We start from the raw sequence: 9,375 nt of genomic DNA, 5'->3' as shown, positions 1-9,375 counted from the left end.
TTGGATAGGAAAACACCACATCCTCCATCTCTTGGTGAAGTGCAGATTCTACCTGCAGAGGGAACAACAATTTTTTTCTCCCATTTCCTTTCATGCTGGTTCTGACATCCAGGAGACAAACTCCTTCTCCCATGACAGCACCTCTTAATCTATTGTATTATCCATCCTTTCTCCCTCTGGTGTGGAAATCTCCAGGGGACTTAGATGTCCCACAGCCTGCACCAGGTTCCTGACTCAGTCCCATGTAGTCACCAGTGTGGTGGTTTAGTCCCTGCTGGGGTCTGAGACCACGCGGCCACTGGCCCTCCCCCACAAAGGGAGTGAAATACAAAGCCCCGAGACTGAGATAAGGAAAGGTTTAATACAACAGAGCAACAGCAACACAACAAACAATAAGAATAAGAATAACAGTGATAACAATGAACAGAGCAAAGTATATACCAATACAGCAGTGAGAGAACCGGCTGCGCCAACCCACGCAATCACCGATTCTTCCCACGCTCGCGCCAGGAGGTGACGTCAGCATGATATATGAATAACCCGGCTAGAGCTTCCTCCCCACTGCTGGGGAAACTTAACCCTATCCTGGCTAAACCAGGACACACCAGCTTTAAGCATTTTGTGAAAGTGGAAATGGTGTTGCCAGATTAATCACCTGGGAAGCTCTGATCCGAAGGGTTTGCTTGGGGTTTAGATTTACACAAATGCCCCTGCACTCATTTTTGTATCACTTCACAAAAAAATAGCTTCTTGAATTTGACTTTGGTGTGCCATTCTTATTTCCAGTCTACTAGTTTTCTGACCTCATGAATACTCATTTCCAGTTTCAGTGAAGGCTCACTAGCAGTTTCCCTGGTGCTGTACTTTAGGAAATGTAACCTGATTTTTGCCGTATTCATTTCTATGTCTGGCACAAACACTGTTTGAAATTACATTGGGAGGCCTGAAAAACTGATATAATTTGATATAGTAATGTTTATATCTCTGCACAATGAGACAGGAAGAAAACCACTGCTCTAAAACTTTTGCATGGATGAAAGAATAGGTTTCAGTTTAAGTCTAAGACAAATTTGGGTGCCTTAATATAAAGGTATTGGCATGTGAGCTAGTTTCCGTTTTAATCAGTATAGGTTTAATAAGTGCCATCAGGAATGTCTAGAGAGCTAATCAGTTGACAAGTCACCAGAGCCTTGTTTCAACACAGGCACCAGTGTCAATGTGTATTCCCATCAATACCATACCTGGCCTCCAGCTCCTTCAGGAGAGCCTGTGTCTTACCTTGCCCCTGTGACACATCAGCCAGCCCCACCTGGAAGTCTCGGATGGCAGTAGGCATCTGTACTTGGACAACTTAACTGAACCCTAGATGCCTACTTTGGGATGAGCTGAGATTAGTGAGCTACTTCAGTGAATGATTTGGTTGTCTCTGCACTAGGCTGTAGGTAGAGTTGAGTCTTACTCTGCAGCAAAATGCCACCCGGAATGTCAGGAAAACTCCAAGGTTTTTCACAAGAATAATCATATTGCCTCTGATGCTTTTGTCAAGTTCAAACAAGATTGTTCTTGATTTGTGAAACTTGCCAGATGCTGTTAAAATAGCTGTCACCCCTTATTGGTCATGAATTCACTGCTGAATGAACTGACCCAATGTTTGGCTCACAGAGCAGTAAATCAGGTTTGTAAAGGAGTTTGAGATTCTCTAAAGAAAGAGACTGTTGAATATAAGATTATAATGTTGAACAGAGCAATCCTTCTGAATACACTACATGTTTCATCCAGAAAATATACAGCAGCTGAGGAAGAACAAATGATGGTTGTATATTGCAAAACTTACAGAAATTTCCATTTTAATAAAAATAAACTTCTGAACTTTTTTATTGACATGTAAATCCAGTAGTGGTTTAACTTTCAAATATGTTTTCATGCCTAGAGAAATGCCTTTGCAATTTATTAGGGCTAGATGCTTTGCAAAGCATAAACTGGCAAACGAGAATGATTATGTGTATGGCATTATGCAGCAATGAAGGTTTTGACTGAAAGTGTGCTGGGTTTGTGTGTATGGTGGGGGGGTTTGGTAGTGGGGGAGGGAGCTACAGCGGTCACCCCCTGTGAGAAGCTTCTTGAAGCTCCCCTGGCTCCAAGTTGGACGAGCCTCTGGCCAAGGCTGAGCCAATTAGCGATGGTGGCTGTGCCTCTGTGATAACGTATTTAAGAAGGGGAACCTGAGAGGAGGAGTTGGAGTTGTGAGGAGAAGTTGCAAGGAGAACACTTATGCAAATACCAAGGTCAGTGGAAGAAGGAGGAAGGACGGGGCGTAAGTCAGAGCAGAGACCCCCCTGCAGCCTGTGGTGAGAGGGCAGGCTGTGCCCCTGCAGCCCATGTCCACAGTAGAGCAAATGCCCACCTGCAGCCTGTGGAGGATCCCATGCTGGAGCAGGTAACTGTGCCTGAAGAAGGCCAGAACTCTGTGGAAAGAAGACCCTGCTGTTACTTGGCACTGGGAGGATTGCAACACACAGGATGGACCCACGCCGGAGCAGCTCATGAATGGCTGCAGCCCATGGGAAGGACTCACATCAGAGAAAGTTCATGGAGGACTGCCTCCTGTGAGAGGGACACCATGCTGGAGTAGGGGAAGAACGTGAGGAGTCCTCCCCCTAAGGAGGAAGGAGCGGCAGGACTGACTGCACCCCCCTATTCCCTGCCCCCTGAGCCACTGGGATCGAGGAGGTAGAGAAACTGGGAGCAAAGCTGAGCCCGGGAAGAAAGAAGGGGTGAAGGGAAGGTATTTTTAAGACGTGGTAATGCTTCTCACTGTCCTACTCTGTCTGTTAAGTGTTGTTGTTAGTGTTTGAATTAAGTTGTTGTTCTTTTTGATTCCCTTACCAAGTCTGTCTGACTACCCACTGTAATGGGTGAGTCGTCCCTCCCTGTTCATATCTTGATTCCTGAGCCTTTTGCTTTATTTTCTCCTTCCCATTCCTGACGGAGAAGGGGTGAGCGAGTGGCTGCATGGTGCTCAGTTGCCCTCTGGGCTCAAACCATGACAGAAAGATTTTGCCATAGAATTTTCTGTGAATTGTAATATGGTTAAACTGCAATCCTTATTCTCATTAGAAGTTCTACCACTGCCTTTTTTTCTCCTCTGTACTGAGCCTCTTTAATCAAGTAATAAGTGATAGAACAAGAGGTAATGGCCTCAAGTTGCACCAGGGAAGGTTTAGACTGGATATTAGGAAGTATTTCTTTACAGAACGGGGTTGTTAGGCGTTGGAATGGGCTGCCCAGGGAGGTGGTGGAGTCCCCATCCCTGGAGGTGTTTAAGAGTCGGGTTGACATAGCGCTTAGGGATATGGTGTAGTTGGGATCTGTCAGTGTTAGGTTAACGGTTGGATTAGATGATCCTCAAGGTCCCTTCCAACCTAGATGATTCTGTGATTCTGTAGATAACCAATAGCTGAAACAATTTTTTTTTTTTTTTTCAGAGGACTCCAAGCAAACCATTCTGGAGATTCTAGAAAGCTCAAATAATTTATTTCATAGTAACTCATATATTTATATCCCTGGGCACCTCCCAGTTCTAGAAAGAGGGAGAAACACCAAAGTACTGTGGCACTGTCATTTTTTTATGACATTCCTGCTTTAACCTCAAGTGGGAGAACCTGCCATCTAGACAAATGTCCTAACCACCTGGATCTATTCCAGTATGAGGTGCTCTAAGTTTCTGTGAGAAGCTTTAAAGTCCTGGGGTTTGTTCTGAAGAAATGTTTTAATGTTTTTAACATCCTAAGCCATTTCAGGACAAAGAAATGGCTTTTCACACTCTCCAAACCTTTCCTAATATTAGATTTTATAGGTAGGTGGATAAATACCTTTTTGTTTCTGAAAGCAATAATTGTTAAAATGCATTTTTAAGTAGTTTTCCAAACAGTAAACATATTACTGGCAAACTAGTTCAGCGTAAGCAAATAATACCTAGCTAACATTTTATATTATTTTGGTGAATATGGGATAGTGAACAAAGATTTTATATAAAGAGCTGTGCTTTGGAAGGAGATAAAATAGAGTTTCTCTTCTGATTGCAATTTTGTTTTGCTTCAGTGTTTTTCTCAGGAGGATTTGGATTATTATAGCTGAATAGAAATACATATTTTCCCGCTGATTTGAAAGCAAAATGTAAAATAAACTAGTGTTGTAATAAAACTTAGTCCGTAAATACAGAAAAGGAAGAAGAAAGGAATACCCTCAAACCAACCAACCAAACCCAATATTCTTTCTGTTCTTTTTTTTTTGGTGATGACATTCAGTGGTTGACTAATGTTGCATCAGGGCATGTTTTCACGCCTTTTTGGATGGTGACAAGAGCTTGGATTTTCATAGTGATGATTAGTGTCTTGGGGCTCTTCTCAATGTGGTGAGTGATGCTTTGATTGTCCATTCTCATCAGGCAACATTAGAAACTAGTGCTTTCTATGGAATATTTCTTATGCCAGAGGGTGTGCATTATTACTCCAACTTTCTGGTTTCTCTCCTTCATTGAGACTCATTTGAATCTGCAGACTTGTCCCTTGAACGTGAACACTCTTTGTGCAGTTGGATATACCTTATTTCCTTCTAATCTCTCCCTTTATACATATTTCTACAAGACATGGTTAACATTCACAAAAAACCATTGTTCTTTCTCCTATAGTTTAAGCACTGAATCAGGCTAGGTAGATTCTGCTAATGCTCCTGTCACTTTTTTTTTTTTTTTTTTTTTTACGTTCTAGCACAAGTGACCTGTCCTTTTCATATCTTAGTTACCTCATGTCTCAAATAAGGATAAAATGCAACCCTGCCTTCACTCATTATTGTTATTTCTCAATTAGACCTGCCAAGTCTCTGAGTGAGGGAACTGGGTAATTTCTCAGGGTAGAGTCTCAGTGACAGGGAATGGGAATAAAGCAGCAGCCTGAGTGAACCTGAAAAGGAAAAACAGAGAAGCCACATTTTGGTGTTCAGCCTGCATGGTGAGCTGGTTCTCCCAGACAGCTCACCTCTACTCCTTGTTGCACTTCCGTTCCTGCACTTTGGTTAGACTTTTTGTGCAATGTCTCACCCAGAAGCCATACGGGGCTACCTGCCTACTTCCAGATCTGCTGGCACTGGGGCCTTCCTCGTGTGTTCAGTAGCAGTGTCTGTGATGTGGAATATGTCAGAAGAACAGTAAAAGTCAGTATGTCTGCTCACGTAGTACTGATGCATGGAGTTCAAAGAACAGAGAATTATATATGTGAAGTGTAATTTTTCAGAGGCCAACAAAAAAGAATTGTAGAAAGCATATAATATACTCTGAAGTAATTATTTTGTAAATTACCAGAATTTTATAGACCAGTCTTCAGAAATTACATTTGAAGGTGTCTTGATTTGGTTTATTTTGAATACTCTAGTTTTTTCTCTTTCATTTTCATTGTATGGTAGAAAATCATAAAAGTTTGTTTCAAAGATTCATGCTGCTTCATTTCAGTATTAAATATAAATGCATTCAATTTTTTTAAAAAGAAACACATTAGTTTAGTACATTATTTCCTGCTTACCTTATACTAGTATGTCTTTTGCAGCATCTGTTTCAGTACCCTTGTAAATAAGGATTTAAAATTTGAAAAAAACGTAAAAGATTTGTTCCCACAGCAGAATCACAGAGTGGAGCAGCATTCACAGAATCGCAGAATAGTTGAGGTTGGAAGGCTCTTCTGGAGATCATCCAGTTCACTGCCCTGTTCACGGTAGGGTCAGCTACAGCAGGTTGCTCAGTGCTATTTCCAGTTGTGTTTTGAGTATCTCCAGGGACAGAGACTCCACAACCTCTCTGGGCAACCTGTTTTAGTGTTTGATTGCCCTTACAGTAAAAATATTTTTTCTTATATTTAAATGGAATTTCCAGTGTGAGAAGAGTCAGACTCTTGTCTTTACTATCTCCCACTGGGTAAGATCCTCCCATATTGGTAAAATCCTCCTAAGCCTTCTTTTCTCCAGGCTGAACAGTTCCAGCTCTCTCATCTTCTTTGTGCTGCAAGGGCATGTTGCTGGCTTATGTTCAACTTTGTGCCCACCAGAAGCCCAACTCTGCCAAGTTGCTATGTAGTTGGTTGGTCTCCAGAATGTCCTGGTGCATGGTATTACTTCTCCCTGGGGCAGGACTTGGCATTTCCATCCACTGAACTTCATGAGGGGCCTCTCTGCTCAATTCTCTGGTATGTTCAGGTCCCTCTGAATGGCAGCAAAACCACCATATGCATTACTCCCTCCTCCCACTTTTTTTAATCTCTGCAATTTTGCTGAGGGTGCACTTTGCCCATCATCCAGGTTGTTAATGATAATGTTCAATGGTATTCACCCCCAAAACAATGTCTGGAGAACAACACGGATGACCAGTTTCCAGCTGGGTTTTGTGCCACTGATCATAACCCTTTCAGCCCAGTAAGTCCGCCAGGTTTAAATCCACCTCACTGTCCACTTATCTAACCTGTACTACTTCAGTTTGTGTATGAGACTGTGTCATGGGAGGCTGTGTCAAAAGTGTTGGTAAGGTCAAGTTAAACAACAACCACTGCTCTCCATTCATCCACAAAACCAGTCATCTCATTGTAGGAGACTATCAGGTTGGTTAAGCATGATTTCCCCTTCATAAATCCATACTGACTACTCCCAGTCACCTTCTTATTCTTCCTAGGTTTGGAAAGAGTTTCCATAACTATTTGCTCCATCACATTCCAATGGACCTAGGTAAGGCTAACTGGCCTGTAGTTCTCTGGATCCCCCTTCTTGAAGATAGAATTGTTTTTTTATTGTTTTTCTTACAGGCCTCAGGAACCACCCCTGGTTGCCATGACCTTTTGAATGTAATTGAAAGTGACGTTGCCATGTTGTCAGCTATCTTCCTCAACACTCATAGGTGCACCCCATCAGGTCCCATGTACTTGTGTATGTCCAGTTTGTTTCAATGTTTTCTAACGTAATCTTCATCCACTGACGTTATGTCTTCCTTCCTTTAGACTTTCCTGTGCATCTCAGGGACCTGAGATTTCTGAAGCCAGGTCTTTCCAGAAAAGACTGAAGCAGAGAAGGCATTGAAGTCCTCAGCCTTTTCTATGTTTCCTGTCACCAGACCTCTGAACCAGTCTACAGTGGACCCATATTTTCCCTAGTCTTCCTTTTGCTGCTGATATACCTATAGAAACCCTTGTTATTTCCCTTCTTGTCCCTCACCACAGTCAAATCTAGGTGTGCTTTGACTTTCCTCACCCCAACCCTGCACACTCAAAATGCTGACTCTTTATTCCTTCTGAGTCACCTGTCCCTGCTTCCACCTCTTATATGTTTGACTCTAGTCAGGAACATCTTGTTCATCCATGCAGACCTCATGTCACCTCTGCTTGATTGTCTTCCTGCCAGAACAGACCAAGCCTGAGCTTGGAGGAGGTAGTCTCTGAATATCAACCAGCTCTCCCAGGTCCCTCTACGACTGTCTCCCATGGTGTCCTCCCAGGCAGATCCCTGAAGAAGATAGTATGCTCTTCTGAAGTCTGGGGGTTGTGCTCCCACTTTTTGCCTTGTTTTCTTTTTACAGGAGCCTGACCTCCACCATCTTGTGGCCACTGCAGCAAGGCTGTCCCTGACCTTCACATCCCTGACCAGTTCTTCCTTGTTTGCAAGCAGGAGGTCCAGTAGAGCATCTTCCCTTGTTGATTCCTTGATCACATGTGCCAGGAAGTTATTACCAATGCACTCTAGAAACATCCTGGTTTGCTTGTGCCCTTCTGTGTTGTCCCTCCAGCAGATGTCGGTGTGATTCAAGTCCCCCATGAGGACTGTGAACATGAGGTTTTTTTCCAGTTGTCTGGAAAAGGTCTTATCTTCTTCTTCCTGATCAGGCAGTCTGTAGCAGAGATACATCACAACATTGTCCATCTTGGTCTGTCTACATACTCTCAGCTGGCTCATCATTCATCCCAAGGCACAGCTGCCTGGATTCCCACTCTTCTCTCATATGAAGGGAGATACTTTCATCATCATCTTATTTTGTCTTTCCTAAAGAGCCTGTATCCGTCAATAAGCAGGACTATGGTCGTGTCCTGTCCCACCACCTCTCTGTGGCCTCAGTAAGTTTGTAGCTCTGCAACTGCACCCAGACCTCTAATACTCTTTGTTCCCCACACTGTGTGTGTTAGTGTACAGGCATTTCAGAGAGGCATCCACTCATGCTGATTTCCCAGAAAAAGTGAGAGCTTCCCCCATAATGTCCTCTCATTTGTGTGATTGATTCACCTGTGTCACTTGGCATGAGCCGCTTTCTGCCCTGTTGGGGTGTTTCAACTGAAGAACACTCAAAACAGAAATACTAATTGCTGGTAGGCTTAAATGTGTATTGTAAATTAATTTCTAATTATAATACCACCACTAGATATTCAGGAAAGGCAACTGACTTGCAATTGCTTATTGTGGCAATCGTCTTTAATTTTTCTGTCGTTCCTGCATTTATACTCCCAACCCTATAGCTAAGTTGATTAGAACTAGCTGTGGTAAGAACTGTTCTGCTGGCTCACTGCCAATAAATAATATTCCATCATTTCCTGAGGGCGAAAAAAGTCTTGTAGACTCGTTGCCATTTGTCCTCACATCTATTTGCAGCTCCTTATTTCCCTTGAGAAGCATCCAAGACCATTTGGAAGTTGAATTTTCCAATGTCCTCACTGATCTCCGCCCCCTTCCCCCTCCATTTCTTGGAAGGTCAGCTTATGAAGACAAATCTCCCACGTTGTCTGATTCCATTATTCACTACTATGTGTCCATTTTATTTCTACTCATCACACAGTATTCTTTAGCTCCTCCTTTTTCTGAAATTATTTGGAAATCAGCCCCCTGTAACACTTAAAAGATGCATAAACATAGAAAAATTGGACACTTTATCATGTTATAGATCTTTTCTTATTTAACAGCAGATTCAACTATCAGATTATCATTAGGTAATGTGCTGACATACACATCCCTGAGGGAGATGATTGTGAACTGCTGGAGGAAAAATGGTCAAGATTAGTTTGCCAAATATATGGTAGGTATTAATCATCATAAAATAGAAGCTGAAACAGCGTTTTTGCTCAGAAAACAGCAAACTACAATTAAAAGCTTGTCCTTTTCTCTGCAGAATTACTGTAGCATGCGGTGAACTGGGTTTTTTTGACTGAATCAATGTTGACAGCATATTGATCTAATAATTTCACAGTTGCTTTCTAGCATTTCAGTGTTTTCTAAGAATTCTCCTTCAACACATAAATGCACAGATTTTGATAAAATTGCACTGAATTCACATGCAACTTGCATTATGTCCATTAAGAG

Source organism: Strix uralensis, chromosome 5 (assembly GCF_047716275.1).
Source record: "Strix uralensis isolate ZFMK-TIS-50842 chromosome 5, bStrUra1, whole genome shotgun sequence".
Classification (NCBI taxonomy): domain Eukaryota; kingdom Metazoa; phylum Chordata; class Aves; order Strigiformes; family Strigidae; genus Strix; species Strix uralensis.
The sequence above is the reverse complement of the archived record's forward strand: the minus strand, read 5'-3'. Positions refer to the sequence as shown.